The sequence below is a fragment of the Pogoniulus pusillus genome, chromosome 18 (genome assembly GCF_015220805.1).
Source record: "Pogoniulus pusillus isolate bPogPus1 chromosome 18, bPogPus1.pri, whole genome shotgun sequence".
Classification (NCBI taxonomy): domain Eukaryota; kingdom Metazoa; phylum Chordata; class Aves; order Piciformes; family Lybiidae; genus Pogoniulus; species Pogoniulus pusillus.
This window is the reverse complement of record NC_087281.1, coordinates 8,141,939-8,161,850: the sequence shown is the minus strand read 5'-3', so window position 1 is coordinate 8,161,850 and position 19,912 is coordinate 8,141,939. Positions and strand designations below refer to the sequence as shown.

Genomic DNA, 19,912 nt, shown 5'->3' with positions numbered 1-19,912 from the left:
TGGTCTGATTTGTCCATGTCTTTTGACCTGGAGAGCCCAACATTGAACCCAGCACTCCAGCAACAAATGTGGCTTGCAGCTGAAGTACTCATGTGAAAGATGGCATTTATTTAGCACTTCCTATTGCTGTTCTCTAGGTCCCAGCATGTCATCACTGAAGTGTTATTAATCCCTTACACTGAACATCAGGTTTTGAGTCTCAATACTCTATACTGGGCAACAGAATTTGGTTTTTCAGTTTTGAGGGGAAATAGATCACAGAGGGGGATAGAAGCCTAACACAAGCTATAGAGTAAATTATCAGCAAAGATGAAACATCCTAAACCTTAGCTCAGTGTCTTCATTATATTTCATTTTTATTTACTCCAGTTTAGTAACTGCTTGCTGTTACCAATGAAATGAGAGACTCCTTGGCATCCAGCACACTCACAGTGCATCCTTACTGCTGATGAACAGAGAACTCTGTACTACAGTGCACATCAGAGACCCAAGAGATAGTAAGGTATTGAAAAAGGAGAAAGCCAACCAGATTAGTTGTATGAAATCAAAATATACCTTCGGAGAAGGTTTTGATGTTGTGATCATTTAGGGCTCTTCAGCCAGCTCAGAAATTTATGATTACTCTGGGCAAATAAACATCAAACACTCACTGATGTCCTGGAAATGACACCCTGCAGAAGACCTTGCACAGATGCTGTATTTGCCATCTCTATTATTATTGTCAGCAGGCAATCTGTACTGGGAGAAAGGATATGTGCTAGTGACACAACTCCCAGTTAACACAATGGGCTGCATTGTACAGGCTTTTTGCCTTTTTTTTTCTTTGGGTACCTTTTTCCAGGAGTTTGTGACTCAGAGGTCCCAGTCTAGAAATTCTTACATTTCACTTGGGCAAATCTCCTACGGGTTTTGAGGATGGAGACTTCAGAATTGAACTAAGAAAAATGGACAGATCAGTTTCCAGTAATCAGATAGAACATCATCCATGAGCTAGGAGGCATGAGGCAGCATGAGTGGGAAAATATCAAGCAGGAATTGATCCCTGTATGGAGGATAATTCCCTCCCCCTTCCCATTTTGAGTAGTCATTACAAGGATGTGTGACAAGGTTTGCAGACCTTGCTGTGAAGGTCTCCCACTCAGAAGTGGGAGGATGTGCTGGGTGTGTATTGAGCAGATAAATTTCATCAGGAAGCTGGGATGGGCTGGGTTGTTATGAAATATTTCTGAGACTGAAAGGTGTTAGGTTGTGAGTTGCTTGGTTGAGGTAGGAGATGTGCTACTTAGGTTGTGAGTTGCTTGGTTGAGGTAGGAGATGTGCTACTTAGGTCATATAAACATAAGTAGGAAAATCAGTGGGAGCTATGAGATGGTAAAATATATAATCCAATAGGGTTTTTTTACTTATTTTTGACTTTAAATGATTTGATTCCTTTAACCTCTTCTTTCATATGAACATTTATCTCCTAGGAAAATTTTCAGTGACTTTCCATACCATGTGGTTATAAACATACAGAGACCACAAGGGAGATAATAGTACTTTTCTCCTATATTTAAAATGAAAACACAAACCAAGTTGAAATCTTCCATCAACATGAAAGATAACATTTTATGATGGTCATGGTAAGGAAGGAGAGACTGTCAAAATCAAAGTGGATTTCATCACTTCTCATTTTGAAGGCCAGGAGGCCAGCAAATCTTCCCTCCAGTTTTCGGTTTCTGCTTCAGGAAATGGATGTTGTGGTCCTGAGGCAGCTCTGATTTTATCCAAAGGTTCTGTTTCCTTGACACTTTTTGGTCGGGGTTAAATGTAACACTTGTGCTATTCTCACTCAAGCCCTTAGGTTTTGGCAGCAGACAAGGATAACATGTTTGCACTGCTCTCCTTAGTTTTTACATCCTTGGCTAGAACTGGACAAAGTGGATTGAGGCATTTGTAGATCCTGTCAAGCACAGAGCTGCATTTAATTAGCTCAACCTAATTAAGAGAGACCTTTGCCACACCTCATGCTCACTGGGCATACGCAGTCCAGCAACACAGTTGCAATAGCCCTGAGTGTGCACTTGTCACTGAGCTTTGCATAGGGCTGATTCTCCACTAACTGCAAACTCCATGGAAGCAATGAATAGCAGCAATTCCCTGGGACATTTCCCCTGCCTTTTTTGGCTAAAATATTATAGTGTTCCCTCCCTGGGATAAGGGAAAAAAAAAAAAACCAAAACAAACATAAACCAACCCAGTATCACAGTATCACCAAGGTTGGAAGAGACCTCACAGATCATCAAGTCCAACCCTTTACCACAGAGCTCAAGGCTAGACCATGGCACCAAGTGCCATGTCCAATCCTGCCTTGAACAGCTCCAGGGACGGCGACTCCACCACCTCCCCGGGCAGCCCATTCCAGTGTCCAATGACTCTCTCAGGGAAGAACTTTCTCCTCACCTCCAGCCTAAATTTCCCCTGGCACAGCCTGAGGCTGTGTCCTCTTGTTCTGGTGCTGGCCACCTGAGAGAAGAGAGCAACCTCCTCCTGGCCACAACCACCCCTCAGGTAGTTGTAGACAGCAATAAGGTCACCCCTGAAAATCTCAACAAAAAACCCCAAACCAAACCAATAAACAACCAACCCCTCCCCCCCAAAAAACAAACAAACAAACAAACAAACAAAACCAACCCCACCAAAATAACCAGCCTGGGAAGTTGTTCACATATATCAGACTGAATGTCATCAAGACTGCAGGTCTTGCTTTGCAGATGTTCTACAAGACTCTTGTTCTTTCTTGAAACCATACATTTGTTTTTCTACCTCCAAGCTTGAAACATCTTTCTGATGATCTTGAAAGGTGCCTGACTGGAGGAGAATTTATGAAGAGAGACTCTAGTAGTGTTGGATGTTGTTTTCATGATAGCCCAACATAAATTAAAGACACAGACCTTTGCAACGTGCTGCAATGGACTGAAAAGTGTGATCTATTCTTTGAGGATGTTTATGAATTGGGAAGCAAGGGTATCTGTTGTAGTATAAGAATACCTCTAATTGTTTCCTTTTGGCTTTGTATTAATGCATCTAAACCTAAGGGTAGAGTGCATTGCCTCAAGTGCAAATAAATTAGTGCAGTTAACTGCTGAGGTATGCAAACTGACCTTGAGAGCTAATATACGGATGCTCCTAATATCAGGAATCTAGTTTAGAACTGATAGTACAGGGATCTGGCCCTGGATCAATGAAAGAAATGGCTTGAACAAATTAGGACCACAGAGGTCAGTCTTCTGAAAACCATAATTAAATTGGCCTTGAACTGGAAAGCTCACACATCAAAAAACTGCAGTGATCAAATGATTAGGGGATGAAGGAAGTGTATGTGTGGATATGTGTGGATGGGTGGGTGGCTGCAGAAAGGGAGAAAGGAATAGCAAGCAATGTATGACACAGCAGTTTTAGAGACTGTGTTTGTGAAGCAGTGCTTAGAGACAGTAAAAAATGAAATTTAGTCAAAGGCAGGTTAAGGAAAAAGCCAAAATGTTTAAAACAAATAGCAGAATATGTTGGCACATACTAGAATGCAAAGAGCACATAAAGAAATGAAGAACAATAAAGCATGAAGGAAGACAATATTAGGAATGCAACTAGAAAATTCTTGGGTAATGGAGCCTGCTGTTTGCAATATAAATTTAAATGCAGCATATAGCAGCTGGCCACTTTTATCTGATAAGACTGTCATTCTGTGAGTAGTTGGTAAGCAGAAACTGTGAAGTGAAGCAGAATATATATTTGAAATATTTGGGCCTTACATGTTTTATTTTATCACATGTTTTCCCCTAATTTTAATTTTGAGAGACTTGTGCTTTTTTGCTTAGCACCAGTGAAAGGTGAGACATGGAGAGCCCTGGGAATTGAAGGCTTTTGTTTCCTCACAGCCAGTGCAGGACAAAAGCGTCTGTCCTCATCCTGCTTTCCACTCACCTTCTACTAGCATCACCTGCAAGGCTTCCTATCTTTCCTGAAACAACGTCTCTGCAGGTCAGCCAGAGTTTGACAGGAAATTGCAGAAGCTTCTGTGGTTTCACATTCAAGCCTTCAGTCTCATTAGCATGACTGAAGTGTCACAATGCACTTGTACCACTGTTATTTATAAAGTAATAGAGAAGAGATGCTTTTTGTTACCTTCCATTTGTTTTCGTGGTGCTGTGCACTTACTTGCACTAGTCAAGTTTTCTCCACAGCCAGGAGAGGTAGAAATGTACTCTACTATGTATAGTCTTCTTACTTGTGAAAGCTGAGACTGATAACTGGTTAACTCATTGAAGCAGAAGAAGCTGAAATGCCAGGAAAGTATATAAAGCTTCCTTCAGGGGTTTCTGTCCTACAGGAACTTGGGATAGCTGATGGGCACTGGGGACTAGATAGAGTCATAGAATCGACCAGGTCGGGAGAGACCTCTAAGATCACCCAATCCAACCTAGCACCCATCCCTGTCCAATCAACTAGACCATGGCACTAAGTGCCTCATCCACTCTTTTCTTGAACACCTCCAGAGACAACAACTCCACCACCTTCCTAGGCAGCCCACTCCAGTGGCAAATCACTCTCTCTGTGAAGAACTTCCTCCCAACATCCAGCCTATACCTCCCCCAGCACAACTGCAGCTGACAAGACAGTAACAGAATTCCCTGAAAGCAAAGTACTACTTGAACTGTAGCTGGCCCTTCAAGATAATTTGTGTGAGTACATACTTAAAGCTTCTTGTAATTCACCATGCACAGACTTCCACTGCCTGTGACTTTTGTTGACTGCCAGCCCTGGGAATGGTCTAGGGACAAGACTGTAAAAGCTGTCTCTTATTTGCAATGTCTCTTCCTGTGCCATGACAACAGGCTTCCCCATAAACTGTTTTTACACACACACAGAGTGTGCAGGTACATTGCAAACAACTGATTAGTAGAAATTAGTAGGAATAAGTTCTCCCTATCTTGCAGAGAAGAAAGAAAAGTTAAGTAAAACTCATCCAAGTCTACATATCAATACAGTGGTAAAATCACCCAGGAGTCAGAACTAAAGCCAGACCTCTTTCTCAGTGAGGCAGGCAGCACAGTCTCTCATTTCAAAGTAATTACATAAACACTGTCCATGACACTAGATTTGTGTTAACAAATTGTACAGTGACTTCCCTTACATGTTGGAAATATTACTGTGCAAATAAAAAGTAGGAGAGCTAGGCTTTCCAGGAGTGATTTAAATAATCTTGGGCAAGGTATTTTTTGCTCATCTGTGAAAAGGAAGCATTAAGAAGCTAATATGAAAAGAACAGGTGTTGTTACTACCTGGATGGCAAGGTATTTTTTGCTCATCTGTGAAAAGGAAGCATTAAGAAGCTAATATGAAAAGAACAGGTGTTGTTACTACCTGGATGGCAAGGTATTTTTTGCTCATCTGTGAAAAGGAAGCATTAAGAAGCTAATATGAAAAGAACAGATGTTACTACCTGGATGGCCCATGGTTCCCTTCTCCTTTCTGTCCAGTGACACAGCAGTTTGGAAATGCATAGCTGTACAACTAGACTGAAACTTCATTCACATGGCCAAAATAGTGAGTGCTAACTCCTTCAGAGAAACAGTGACTTATCCCTCTGCTTTGAACTCAGAGAGTGATTATAAAGAGAAATTTAAGAGAAAAAAAATCTAGTTCCATCTAAACTAAGCAAAAAGCAAGAAAACAGAGTAAAAAAAACCCAGGCTGACAAAGAGCTTGGAGGCTGTGGAGACCTCATACTGTGTCATGCAGTGATGTAGCAGGGGTCTTATATTTCCTTTTCAAACACCTGCTAATTTCCTTGTGCTAATTCCTTACCAAACCATGAGTCATTCAAAATGACAGTTGACTGGGGTTGTATTCCTTGTAACAGGGGACATCTGCACTGAATGACCATGCTAACGTGCTTAGGAATCCTAGTCAGCAAAAATTAGGGTTTGTTTGTTTGTTTTAATGGAAAACTCAATTTGCCTTGCCCATGTTTCAAAATGTCTCCAGATCTCTGCATAGGATTTCTGTGCTCAAACTCATAAGAAACACCAGGGAAAAAACCCATCTTCTTGTATGTTTACCTTCTTTTCCCTACCAGTCTCTCTTTGCAGCTTTGATTGCACAAGAAAGGAAAACTGCAGTCTGTATTGCAAATAAAGAATACTTCCTAGGAAGTATTGCACAGAGTCTGCCTCTAGGGCTAAATGAAGAGGCAATGAAAACAAACAACCAAACAAAGGAACAAGTCCAGGGGATGAATAGAATCCCAATTTTAATTATGCCCTCTTTCCTTTGATGTGGAAGGAAATAGAAATATATGAAGGCTTTTATAAGTGTTAAAGTAAGCTAGGGATAGATACCTGATGGTTTTGCTGTAATGGCTCAGATCAGAATGGAGTTTGGATTCAGGTGGTAACAGTTCTTCAGTTATGCTTGCAGAAAGCAATGGGGTATGTTGATGGGCATCTATGTTTTGCACCATAGTCAATACCTCTGAGAGGGCTGATCAAAGGATCAACCCTTTGCATCTTCCCTTTGAGTTCAAAAAGAGTAAGAGGTGGAATAACTGTGACTCTCTTTTGTGCTGTTAAAGCAAAATGCAGAATTACTCTAAAGAAGCAGATAAATATATGAACTGAATGAATAAAAATATCCAAGGAGTTCAGCTTAGCTGACTGTCATGGTTATTAATAATTGATATGAGGCAGGAGTTATGAAAAGATAATTAGTTACTGACCCAAAAATTCCACCCTGAAATATATACAGAATTTAGGGATTTATTTACAGGTTTTGGGTATTTGGTTGGGAGATACTGTTCATAATGAAGGAATATTAACAATAACAAACACTTTGGAAAAGTTTCAGAAAGAAGGAAAGGACAAACCACAAGCAGCCTTTTCCCCACTATAAAGGCAATGTCGTGGAAGACTAATAGGCCTAAAATATGTCTTGTCTTGCTTCATCTTTCTGCTGATGGGGGAAACAAGGGCAGGCAGAAAACAAAGGCTTGGGCCATTATTTCCCCTCCCAAAGTGAATCATAGAATCAACCAAGTTGGAAGAGACCTCCAAGATCATCCAGTCCAACCTAGCACCCAGCCCTAGCCACTCAACTAGACCATGGCACTAAGTGCCTCATCCAGGCTTTGCTTGAACACCTCCAAGGATGGTGAACCTCTTTCCAGTTTTAAGTGTAATGTTTGTATTTGCTAGTTGTTTCTTAAATGTTCTAGGTTGCCTGCTCCCCAGGTGTATAAATATCCAAACTCTGCATTTCAAACATTGTACATCAGTTTTCTGGTGAGATTTAAATGTTAATAAGCAATTTTCATGGTTATTAACAATCTTTGCCTAGATATCAAAATTAATATAGATTATTAATTTTGCATCATTTGTAACAGACAGCAGGCAAGATCCCAGGAAATCTAGGAATGTGAAGATGAAAGAGCCAAATTTCCTCACGAAATAGGTGCTGTGAAGGTGAAGAATCTCTTGTGGTTTTATGGCAGGAAACAGCCTCTGAAACTGCAAATTATAATCCAGTACACAAAACAAAGCCAAAACTGAGCTCATACATGCCCCATTGCTAGGCATGCTTCCCCAGTGCAGCATGGCAAACAGCTGCTTTTACAGCAGGAGTGATGCAGCAGTTTGTCCAGCATGGAGGAGGAGATAGCTGTCAGGGGTCCCATAGAAGTTGGAAGAAGCCCCAGAGAAGCCTCCTGCACTTCTGACTCACTCCAATTGTAGTGGCTCTGGGCACCACCTGCCCCTCCCACACAAAGATTCACCCGGACTAAATTCAGCTGGCTGGAAGTTAAGGAATGAAGCTTTATATTCACAGTTTAGCACAATTTACAAGCATATACATGCAATATATTACAGATATTTACAGCTGCATATCATAATGTACAAGTTAAAAGTAATACAGAAATACAAGACCCCTCCCAGCAGTCAGAGTGCCCAGGAAGGGCTCCCAAACAACCTTCCACATTCTCTCAACCCGCTCCCTTATCTCAGAATCTCCCTTGCGTGCCAAGTGATTTGGAAAGGTCAGCAGGAGGTGTTAGAAGCAGAATGATTAGTTGGAAGTTGTGTAGGTTCAGGCAGAAGAGTTAACACAGCAAAAGCCAGGCAGAGACTGTCTTATCTATGTTTGTGTCCTTGCTTTTATATGTCTCAGCAGAATGAATGAGTAATTTAGACATCTCTATGTTTTCTTTTCACAGCCAATAATCTATTTTCTCTCATTAAAATATCCCAGCATATCCATAGACAAATTGTTTCCATTGCTGTATATGCTGAGTGGGAATTACTCAGTCTATAGCAACTCAGCATGGGAATTTTATGTGGTGTGGGGCAATGCACAGGTGCAGACCCCAGCCTGAGGCAGCCTGTACCCCTTTTGGCTCCTTTCGTGCTGCTCAGCTTTCCCTATTGAAACCCATAAGGTGGAGATGGAAAGTAAAGGGTCATTTGGGGCATACTCCCCACACTACCTGAGGGGTGGTTGTGGCCAGGAGGAGGTTGCTCTCTTCTCTCAGGTGGCCAACACCAGAACGAGAGGACACAGCCTCAGGCTGCGCCAGGGAAGATTTAGGCTGGAGGTGAGGAGAAAGTTCTTCCCTGAGAGAGTCATTGGACACTGGAATGGGCTGCCCGGGGAGGTGGTGGAGTCGCCGTCCCTGGAGCTGTTCAAGGCAGTATTGGACGTGGCACTTGGTGCCATGGTCTAGCCTTGAGCTCTGTGGTAAAGGGTTGGACTTGATGATCTGTGAAGTCTCTTCCAACCCTGATAATACTGTGATACTGTGATACTGTGACTCAAGAGTTTGTAAATCTGATGGACATTGACATACAGCATTAAATGAACAAACAAAAATGACTGGACCTGCAAATGGTCTGGGTGAAAAAGGGACAAAACCCTAAACAACAACAAAACAGTCCAAGCCATTCTAATTAGTATGGTTGAAAATGCTGTTCTGCATTTCCTGTGTCACTCTCATTGGGCAATCACCATCCTCCACAATACCCATCATATATATCTGTTTGCTGATGCAACACCACCCTCAGCGCCTGGGGAACAGATTATTTTTTCCCCTGGCCAGAAGCCACCAGGTAACTATTCAGCTGCTTCGAGGCTTCTTTTACCACCCACCTGTTGGCTCAGAGAATTCAGAAACACTCTAGCATCTGAAGAAGAGTGACACTGTGTGCAGCTACATTAAATACAGGTGCGCTGCACATATCAAATGGTGTGACCTAAGCCTATCTGGTTACCAAAAGTCTATGTCTGGGTTTTCTAAGTGGTCTCTTCAGCTTCTATTTTTGTATATTTACAAGAATCTGCATGTCTGAATTTTGTGCATATTCAAAAACCATGCAGGGAGCCAAGTAGTTGTCTTTGCCCCAACAAATGAGGCAGTTAAAGCCTGCTTTCCACTAAATGAAGGTAGAATAATGTAAGTGCAGATGTTTTCACACACTAGTCATCAAAATCTATGATTATTAAGATTATCATCTGTCACTCACAGGGTCTGGCTAGAACTATGTAATTTTTTATTTGTGAGTCTGTTCAGGTTCCATGAGACCACTTTAGTAAAGATATTAAATGAAGCATCCAAAGGATTTGTTTCTAGTGTTTCTGAGGTGCAGTGTTTTCATTTTGAAATGATGTGGTTTGTGTAGGCATTTGCCTAAAGTAGCATGAGTTTTAGTGAATGAACCAAACATGCCTCTTGGATTCATGCTACAGGTCCTGGCATTACAAGACTTTGTAAAGAGTCCCTCCCCAGTCTTTCTGTAGCCCCCCTACAGATGCTGGAAGGCCATTACAAGGTCTCTTTAAAGCCTTCTCTTCTCCAGGCTGAAGAGCCCCAACTCTCATAGCCTGTCTTTGTAGCAGAGCTGTTGCAGCCCTCTGAGCATCATCATGGCCTCCTCTAGACTCACTCCAACAGTTACATGTTCTTCTTGTGTTGGGGGCTCCAGAACTGCACACAGTACTCCAGGTGGGGTCTGACGAGAGCAGAGTAAAGGGGCAGAGTTCCCTCCCTTGCCCTGCTGGCCACACTGCTCTTGCTGCAGCCCAGAACACAGTTGCTGTCTGGGTTGTGCATTCACATTGTAGGTTCATGCTGAGCTTTTCATCAACCCAGACCCCCAGGTCCTTTTCCTTAGGGCTGCTCTCCAGACATTCACCACCCAGCCTGGAGTTGTGCTTGGTATTGCACCAACCCAGGTGCAGGACCTTCCACTTGGCCTTGTTGAACTTCATGAGGTTGGCCTGGGCCCACCTCTCCAGCCTGTCCAGGTCCTTCTGGATGGATCTCTGCCCTCTAGCAAGTCAGCTGTGCCACACAGCTTGGTGCCATCTGCAAACCTGCTGAGGCTGCACTCGATTGCTTTGTCCATATCACTGACAAAGATGTTGAACAGCACTGGTCCCAGCACTGACCCCTGAGGGATGCCACTTGTCACTGCTCTCCAGGTGGACATTGATCACCACTCTCTGCATGCAACCATCCAGCCAATTCCTTACCCAGCAGTGCTCCCCCCATCAGATTCTCAAAAACTGTCTCAGGAACATAGCCCTTCAAGGCTGATTGCCTGACTTGGAATAGGGACCCGAGATTCCCTGAAGAACATTCCAGGTCTGCATCCTCATCAGCATTTACATCCCTGAGCTGTCTGCAATACACTTTTCTGTGGAAACTAGTAGAAAGTTTGGCTTCCAAAGGATATATGTCCCTGACTGACCTACTCCTGAATTACATTAACACTGCAGAGTGAGTTTACTGTTTATTAGACACTGGAGAACCCGACAGCTCAGGGCACTTCAAAAGCAGAGCGGAACACCTCTTGTCTAAAAAGGCTGGGCTCAGTTTAAAGCCTTTTCAGCAGCTAGGATATGAATAATGTCCCTTCTGTATGCGGATTCTCTGCTGTCCAACAAGATTTGGATGCAGAGTGCATTATTTCCTTAGCAAAAGTCTAATAAAACTAATGAACTCTATCTTCTCTGCTTTCATGAATTAGTAAGTATCAAGAGGAAATATACCTGAGCTTTCTGCACCTCAGAGTTATTAAGAAGTTATCAAAATATCTCAAACATATTGTGGGGAAGTGCCACATAGGCAAATGTTCAGATGCACAGAGAGAAATTAATGAAAATCATCAAGGGCAAGTGTAGAGTCTTGCACCTGGGAAAGAACAAATCCAGGTAACAGTATAGGTTGGGGACTGACCTGTTGGAGAGCAGTGAAAGAGAAAAGGATCTGGGGGTCCTAGTGGGAGGAAGGATGGCCCTGAGCCAGCAATGTGCTCCTGTGGCCAAGAAGGCCAATGCCATTCTGGTGTGCCTTAGAAAGGCTGTGGTTAGTAGGTCGAGAGAGGTCCTCCTTCCCCTCTACTCTGCCCTGGTGAAGGCAGGCACAATATCTGCAATGTTGTGTCCAGTTCTGGGTCTCTCTGTTCAAGAAGGACAGGGAACTGCTTGAAAGAGTCCAGTGCAGAGTCACAAAAATGATTAAGGGAGTGGAATATCTTCCTTATGAGGAGAGACTGAGTGAGTTAGGGCTTTTTAGCTTGGAGAGAAGGAGCCTGAGAGGTAACTTCATTGTTTATAAATATATAAAGGGTGAGCGCCAGGAGGCTGGAGCCAGGCTCTGCTGGGTGATGCCCAATGACAGGCCAAGGGGCAATGGGTGGAAATTGAGGCATAGGAAGTTTCATGTAAACATGAGGAAATTTTTTTTCACTCTGAGGGTGACAGAACACTGGAACAGGTTGCTATGGGGCATTGTGGAGTCTCAGTTTCTGGAGATATTCAAAACCTGCCTGGATACATTCCTGTGTGATCTGGTCTAGGTGATCCTGCTCTGGCAGGGAGGTTGGACTAGATGATCTTTTGAGGTCATTTCCAAACCCTGACATTCTGTGATTTGGTGATACTTAGAATGTGTTCACTAACTGACTCATCATGGAAGATCTATGAAAAATAAGGGAAAAGCTTCTCAAAAATGCACACAAATAGACACAAGTTTTGTCAATGAAAGACTGAAAGACACCAATATCTTACTGTATGATGTAGGACTGACTAAGAAAGTATCATGTTATTTCTTTAGAGATCTGTTGGATGGATTAAATCAGCCTTCACAGAATGAGTGCTCATGAAAATTGCCTTGTATGGATTAACCTTATCTCTGTTCTGGATCCAGTTCTTTAAAGATTGCATCAATAACAGAAACGTTCTTACATTTAAGACCATTCCATGAGTCAATATCTTTTGGTAGCATTGTCCTCTTTAGCTTAGCTCTTGTTAAATATTATCAAACTAGAGCTGCTTCTGGGGCTTGGGAAAGCAGAGCAGATAAGATGGGCCCTCAGCTGCTTGGGAAGGTGAACAGAGCAGCACTCAGATAAAGCAAATTGCATAAGTGAACCTGATGGTGGCTAGGGCAGTAGTCATTTTTTTTATGGTTGCAACTTTGTTGTGGCTACAGCATTCAAGAAAAAGTATCACAGTATCACAGTATCACCAAGGTTGGAAGAGACCTCACAGATCATCAAGTCCAACCCTTTAGCACAGAGCTCAAGTGCCACGTCCAATCCTGCCTTGAACAGCTCCAGGGACGGCGACTCCACCACCTCCCTGGGCAGCCCATTCCAGTGTCCAATGACTCTCTCAGTGAAGAAGTGTCACAAATGACAGTGAATTTGTTACACAATCTTATATTGTTACGTAGGTTTGCACATAAATATAATACATATATATATGTAAATATATAGATGTGACACAATCAGAGTTCTTTTTTGTTCTGGTACTAGGAGAGTAGTATCAGTCAAATTAATGAGTGATGCTTAGTAAAGGCAGCCACAAAGATTTAAAGAAATAGATGCTTGTAAACATATGCTATGATTTAGAAAGTGTAAGGTGGCTGAAGAAAGCAAAAACTTCACATGTTAGAGTTATTATTTCTTTTCAATAAGGCTGCCTCCTAAAAAGGATTAGCCAAAATCTAAATTGGACTGCACATATGCACACATAATACCCCCCAGGAATACAGAAGCATAGGAAAACACAAGAGACAAAAGCTAAACAAAAGTAGCATTAGCTATCCTGAGTTTGAGCCTGTAAGCACACAGGTACATAACTGACTTTAAACACCTGCACAGCCTCACAGATGCTCACAAAGCAGTGGATTAACACCCAACCTATGTTTCAGTGCGTGTAGCACTGAGGGCAGATTTAGATGCAGAGATGTATACTTTCCTTACAGCCATTGTCATTGCTTGATGAGTCAGGCATAAACTACCTGCATGGATCAGGGAGAACAGAAGATCATTTTCCTACAGTTTTTTGGCAATGGATGGGATTAAGGAGTAATTCTTACCCTGACATAGTCCTATCCCATTTTACACATTGTAGATTAAACTTCAGAGAATATGCATGAAATTTCACCCATTGCTGCAGTCCTTCAAGCTTTGCAGCTAGGAGGGCAGATTTCTTAGTTGCAGAGGTTCACTGAGAACAGAGATAAGAGAAGATTAAGAAAAAGGAAAAGGGCAGCTCCCAAGAAAAGAAAATCCAATTCTTTCACAGCACCTACAAAGATGAAGCAAAGCAGACTAACTCACCCATGCAGTTCATGCATTTGGAGACAGCAGAATCAGAGCTAGAAGCCATCTGCCTCTCCATACTATGTGTGTGTGTCTGGGTCTTTTTTTGTTCAGCCTGTATGCTGCAGCTATAGCTTATTTGTCTGACAGTTACCTTGTACTTAGTGCTGTGGTATGCAACGGCTGTTAGAATTGATATGCAAAGCTCCACGACTATAGAATTAAAAAATGCCTCAGAGACATTCCTGAAATGAGATGCCAAATCTCAGAATTTGTATCTTTATGAGGAGAATCTGAATAAAAAACACCAAAGTTTATGACTCTTGCACACATTAATTCACACCAATCCATGTTATAAGAGGACTAAAGGGGATATTTTTCACCTTGAGCTGCGGCAGGAACTGTGTCAGATTTATTGACTTGCTGTGGAAAATCTACTTTATCTGTCTGATAGATACCTTTAAAATGTAAATGAGAATGGTGAGTTTGTAAAATGCTTGGTCTTGCAGGTCACAAGAGATTTTAGGAACAAGGCAAGGAAACTAGTCAGCAAAACCAGACCCTAAAATTGACATTTTATTTCCTGTCTCATATGAAAGTTACCAGAACTATCAAAATGATTTTTGTCTGCCACAAGAAGCTCCTAGCCAAGCTGGCAGCTCATGGTTTGGACACATTCACTCTGGCTGGATGGCAGAGCTCAGAGAGTGGTGGTGAATGGTGCCACATCCAGTTGGCAGCTGTCACTAGTGGTGTGCCCCAAGGATCAGTGCTGGGCCCAGTCCTGTTCAATATCTTTATTGATGACCTGGACAAGGGGATTGAGTCCAGCATCAGTAAGTTTGCAGATGACACCAAGCTAGGAGCAGGTGTGGAGCTGTTGGAAGGTAGGAGAGCCCTGCAGAGGGACCTGGACAGGCTGGATGGGTGGGCAGAGGCCAATGGGATGAGATTTAACAAGGCCAAGTGCAGGGTTCTGCACTTTGGCCACAACAACCCCAAGCAGCACTATAGGCTGGGGACTGAGTGGTTGGAGAGCAGCCAGGAGGAAAGGGACCTGGGGGTAATGATAGATAGTAAGCTGAAGATGAGCCAGCAGTGTGCCCAGGTGGCCAAGAGAGCCAATGGCATCCTGGCCTGCATCAGGAACAGTGTGGCCAGTAGGACAAGGGAGGTTATTCTGCCCCTGGACTCAGCACTGGTCAGGTCACACCTTGAGTGCTGTGTCCAGTTCTGGGCCCCTCAATTCAAGTAGGATGCTGAGGTGCTGGAATATGTCCAGAGAAGGGCAACAAAGCTGGTGAGGGGCCTGGAGCACAAATCCTATGAGGAGAGGCTGAGGGAGCTGGGCCTGTTTAGCCTGGAGAAGAGGAGGCTCAGGGGTGACCTTATTACTGTCTACAACTACCTGAAGGGGCATTGTAGCCAGGTGGGGGGTGGCCTCTTCTCCCAGGCAACCAGCAATAGAACAAGGGGACACAGTCTCAAGTTGTGCCAGGGTAGGTATAGGCTGGATGTTAGGAAGAAGTTCTTCACAGAGAGAGTGATTCCCCATTGGAATGGGCTGCCCAGGGAGGTGGTGGAGGCACCGTCCCTGGAGGTGTTGAAGAAAAGCCTGGATGAGGCACTTAGTGCCATGGTCTAGTTCACTGGACAGGGCTGGGTGATAGGTTGGACTGGATGATCTTGGAGGTCTCTTCCAACCTGGTTGATTCTATGATTGTATGATTCTATGAACTGCACAAGAGTCTAGGTTTTAGTAGATAGTATTATAATTGTGCAGACTCAAACATACTTACCTCTTCTGTGCTTTGTCTGGAGACAAAAGTAAAACAAACTGGAGACAAAGTAAAACCCTTTGCCCTATGAAAAACTCCAGATGTTCCCCATAAAGAATCCTGTCCACCTCTCCTTTCTCCAAGGTCTGATAGGCAGCTTTGTGTTTGTACCGTATTTGCCGTGCCATGAACTTCAAGATTACGCTGTAGAGAAATCCAAGGTTCAGAAGCTTGAAGTACTAATGGTGTCAAAAGATCTGAAAGGCAAGAAACATGTCCCTGTAGAGAAACAATATTTATAGTAATGCTTTCCAATTCAGTCAACAACTGGAATGACAGCAACCAAGATGTTTCCATTCTAGTATGGTTGTTACTGATTTGTCCTCCTGCTGGTAAAAGCAAACATTGCACTCTCTGTGCCTTTCATGCACACATGCAAACGCACGCAGGCAGATAATGGGCTTTAAACTGTCCACAGATGGTTTCCCCATCAGGGTTTACTTTGCCATTTAGACCTACTGCTTCACAGCCTTCTCTTGGTGTTGCAGTCCCTATTTTCTGTGATTGACTTCTGTTCCTCCTCCCCTGTTTTGTTGTGGGTTGTTTTTTTTTTAACAGCCACTTTTCACTCTGGTGCCTACAGTCAACTCTCTTCCCAAAGCACCCAGAAAAAAATGTGGTTAGAGAATTGGGACACTTAAAAGGAGACAGTGCTCTTGTAAGTGTGCATTCACATATCTGAATAGATATTCAGAGGGTGGGAATGTAGATGAGGGAGAAGCTGTAAAAGGGCTTATTACTAATTAACTGCATCTATTTCTCCCCCTTTTAAACTGCTTTTTGTTTATCATTTCAGCTGTCAGGGTAATGCACTAAATTAAAGTTGCAGAACACAATTATAATTAAGATTCAAAAAGCCAATTGCCTATCAGTAAGCTACCAATTGATAATAAAGTAAGGGATATTTATAGCTCTTTGCTAAGCATGCCACAGATTTACACAAATAACATACTTGCTAATCTCCAAACATTCTATTCAGTAGCCTTTTCTTTACTATTGAAGACAAGATTGCTCTTCTTTTGCATCATCCTTTATAAAAGTATTTTCCTATCATCTTGTCTGCAAACACAGACACTTCAGCCTCTCCTATACAATAGTAGTAGCAGCATATAATGGTTAACAACACACTGTGCAGAAAACCTTGCCATAAAAAACAGGCTAGACGTAGTTCAGCACTCATAATATTCTTGCAATACTACAACTTGCTCTTTCTGTGTCATCTCACACATTCTGTAGAGGAAAAAACAAACCACATGGGCCAGGTGAGGAATTGGCCACCTCTGGACAGAACCCCAAAATTAGGGCCCTGTTGGGGAAGGGAAATTAATTGATGCCAGATCATATTTTCCAAAATTAATATTGTTTATTAGTTTTGCTCTTCAGAACTCTCCCCACCCCTGACCAATAGTTTTAATAATATTTCAGTTCTTACATGGTCATGGAAACATTCTATGGATAATATCTACATCTAGTAGTAACCAGCAAAGTATATAAACATTAATTGAACTGGAAGAGAAGGTTCTGTGATCAGATGCCACTTGTGGTCAAGACGCTGCTTGCCCAGTAGCTGGGCTCAAGCTCTTTCTGCTCTATGGCAGCAGGCAATAGAGAATTACAAAGAGGCATTGAAGCATTTACTCACAGATTATTATTATTATTACCCTCTCATGGGGGCTAGCCACAGTCCAGACAGTGCCCAAATGCTCTCAGGGGACTCTGTCTTGCTGGACATTGAGGCTTGAATCTTCCTGGCTTCTGGGGACAGGACACAGACAATCTCTGACCTTGTCTGCTGGCTTCTTCTGGATGATCTGTGTATGTGTCCAGGGCAGGACCTTCAGGTGCAGAGGCAGATGTGGTGCAGTCTCAGCACCATGTCACGCTGGCCACACAGGCTGATCGCCTGCAGGCATCCAGGCTCTGCTCCTGGTAACTGGCGGCAGTGGAGTTTAGCAGGCACCAATAAGGCAGTGTGCAAGAGCAGCAGGGCTGGGCACAGCAGAGAGAGCAGGCACAGAGCAGGGGAGCAAAGCAGGGAAGCACAAGCAGGTTGTTCACCTGCCTATCTCCTTTTATCAATGTGGGCTGAGATTAATTGCCCTTTGGACACAGAACAGCCAATCAGGATGGCAGTTAGCCAAACCAGACCATATTAGGCTAAGCCACAGGCTTGCTCTTCCCCAGTCTGGGCAAAGCAGAGGCCTTGCACTGGGCAGGCACAAGCTAAGTGTGTGCACCTTACACCACAGGACTCTGGGCAGGCCAGACTCAGTGGCTCCAGGCCACATGCTCTCTGGTGGAGCAGAAAAGCATGCCTAGACAAGGCAAGACATGCGTAAGCCTATTTTGAGCCTACCACAACAGGCCCTTGTTTGCATTGCTGTCCTGGGGGGGGGTAGAGCAAGACCTATTTAAAGAGTTTTTTAAAGGTTGCTGATGTGCTAGGCTTTTGCTTATGTTTGGTGTGTGTTACTGGGGGATTAATAATTTACTTTTACAATGAATTTTCATTATTATAAACATCTGCACAAGTGTCATTTCAGCTCTGTGATGAAGCACACATAATTACAAAGTGACCTTTTATTTGTGTGAAATGAATTTCCTGTGTCATATGTTTGCTAAAGTTTGAGCAGCCTTATAGTGTTAATTAGCTGTGTGTTATCCCATCACACGTATAGCGGGAAGGGAACCAGCTTAGGCACAACCGACTGCCTGCCATCCATTGCTTAGGCACTGCAGAGGCAATTGAAAAATGAGTGTCTCACTTCTCAGTGTGTTTCAGGATCAGGCATGACATGAGTGCCAAAAAGTGACACGAGGTTATATGGTGGGGTGACATAGGTTAAACAGAGCCAAAATGCCCACGTTGGGAAATACAGCTTGAATTGCACCTGTAGCTACTGCCACAAGGGAGTGTTTTGGACACTAGAGCCATCAGATTTCTGCTCCCCTCGATTCTGAGGTTTTACATAGTTCAATGATAAAATCAGTTTTGCTGGAAGTGATCTTGAGGTGCTGGAACATGTCCAGAGAAGGGCAACAAAACTGGTAAAAGGCCTGGTACATAAACCCTGTGAGGAGAGGCTGAGGGAGCTGGGGGTGTGCAGCCTGCAGAAGAGGAGGCTCAGGGCAGACCTCACTGCTGTCTACAGCTACCTGAAGGGAGGTTGTACCCAGGTGGGGATTGGTCTCTTCTCCCAGACAACCAGCAATAGAACAAGGGGACACAGTCTCAAGTTGTGCTGGGGGAAGTCTAGGCTGGATGTTAGGAGGAAGTTGTTGGCAGAGAGAGTGATTGGCATTGGAATGGGCTGCCCAGGGAGGTGGTGGAGTCCCTGTCCCTGAAGGTGCTCAGGAAAAGTCTGGATGAGGCACTTAGTGCCATGGTCTAGTTGAGTGTCTAGAGCTGGGTGCTAGGTTGGACTGGATGATCTTGGAGATCTCTTCCAACCTGGTTGATTCTGTTCTATTCTAAGATCTTGGCAAAAAAAAAACTTGGGAGACTCATTGCAATAATATAGGTCTGTGTCAATTTACCCCTTTCCTCAGAGAGAAAATGAGAAGCAGAAATTAATGATCTGTCTATTTCTCAGACCTCTTGATAAAGTCAGGGTGAGGGAGAGGCAGAAAGTAAACAGGTTCACCTATGTCCTGCACATGTGGCAAGAGTGTCAGCAGACCAGTGTGAGATATTCCTGAAAGTGAAGCAGGGCTGCAACTTATCCCAGCCAAAACTGACCCCACGAGTCACCCTTTCTTTTATTCTTCAAAGAGAAATGAACAGGATGCAAGTGAGGGAGGTCTGTGGTTGCAGAGGTGAGCTTTGCAGTCACTACAACAAAAAGGTTTTCTGCATGAGACGATGAGGTAGTCAGAAACCTTGCCCAGGGCCTAAGGCAGCACAGATTCCCCACGCATCTCTTCTCCTTGGAGCTGGATAGCATCAGCCTTCCCACAGGTTGGCTGAGCACAGAGTGAATGCAGGTGATGATTTTGCAAGTGATTTCTGCTTCCTGCGCTGCCTGTCAGGAATTTTATTATGGGTGGGCAACTGAACTGACTTGTTCTAGGACTGGCCAGATAATTACATGGTCATTACTAACCATATTACTGAAGGGTATATATTCAGCTATTTTTATCCATAAAATCAGCTCTTTCAACCCTAAGACTAATTCCACGTTATTATGCAGCAACATGTAATTACTATAAGACAGCTTCTGCCCTCAAAGAAGTAGGCAATATTCCAAATGAAATCTTTCAGGGTTTTAAGTAAGCCATGCAATTTGAAGACAGGATTTGTCCCCTACCAGCTACCCAATAAAAATTACAAAACTCTAACTGTAACACTTTAGCTGTCACAAGACCTATTACCAGGCATAAGCACTAACAATTCCTATCCTATTTACATATGGACCCAATTCCACTTTTTTGTTT

At 43.3% G+C, this 19,912-nt stretch overlaps 1 protein-coding gene across 1 annotated transcript in view; it reads left to right on the top strand.

Annotated features, from left to right (window-relative positions):
• Positions 1-19,912, top strand: part of LRFN2 (leucine rich repeat and fibronectin type III domain containing 2) — a 180,306-nt gene that overhangs the window by 113,817 nt on the left and 46,577 nt on the right. The gene's annotated exons all lie outside the window — the stretch shown is intronic.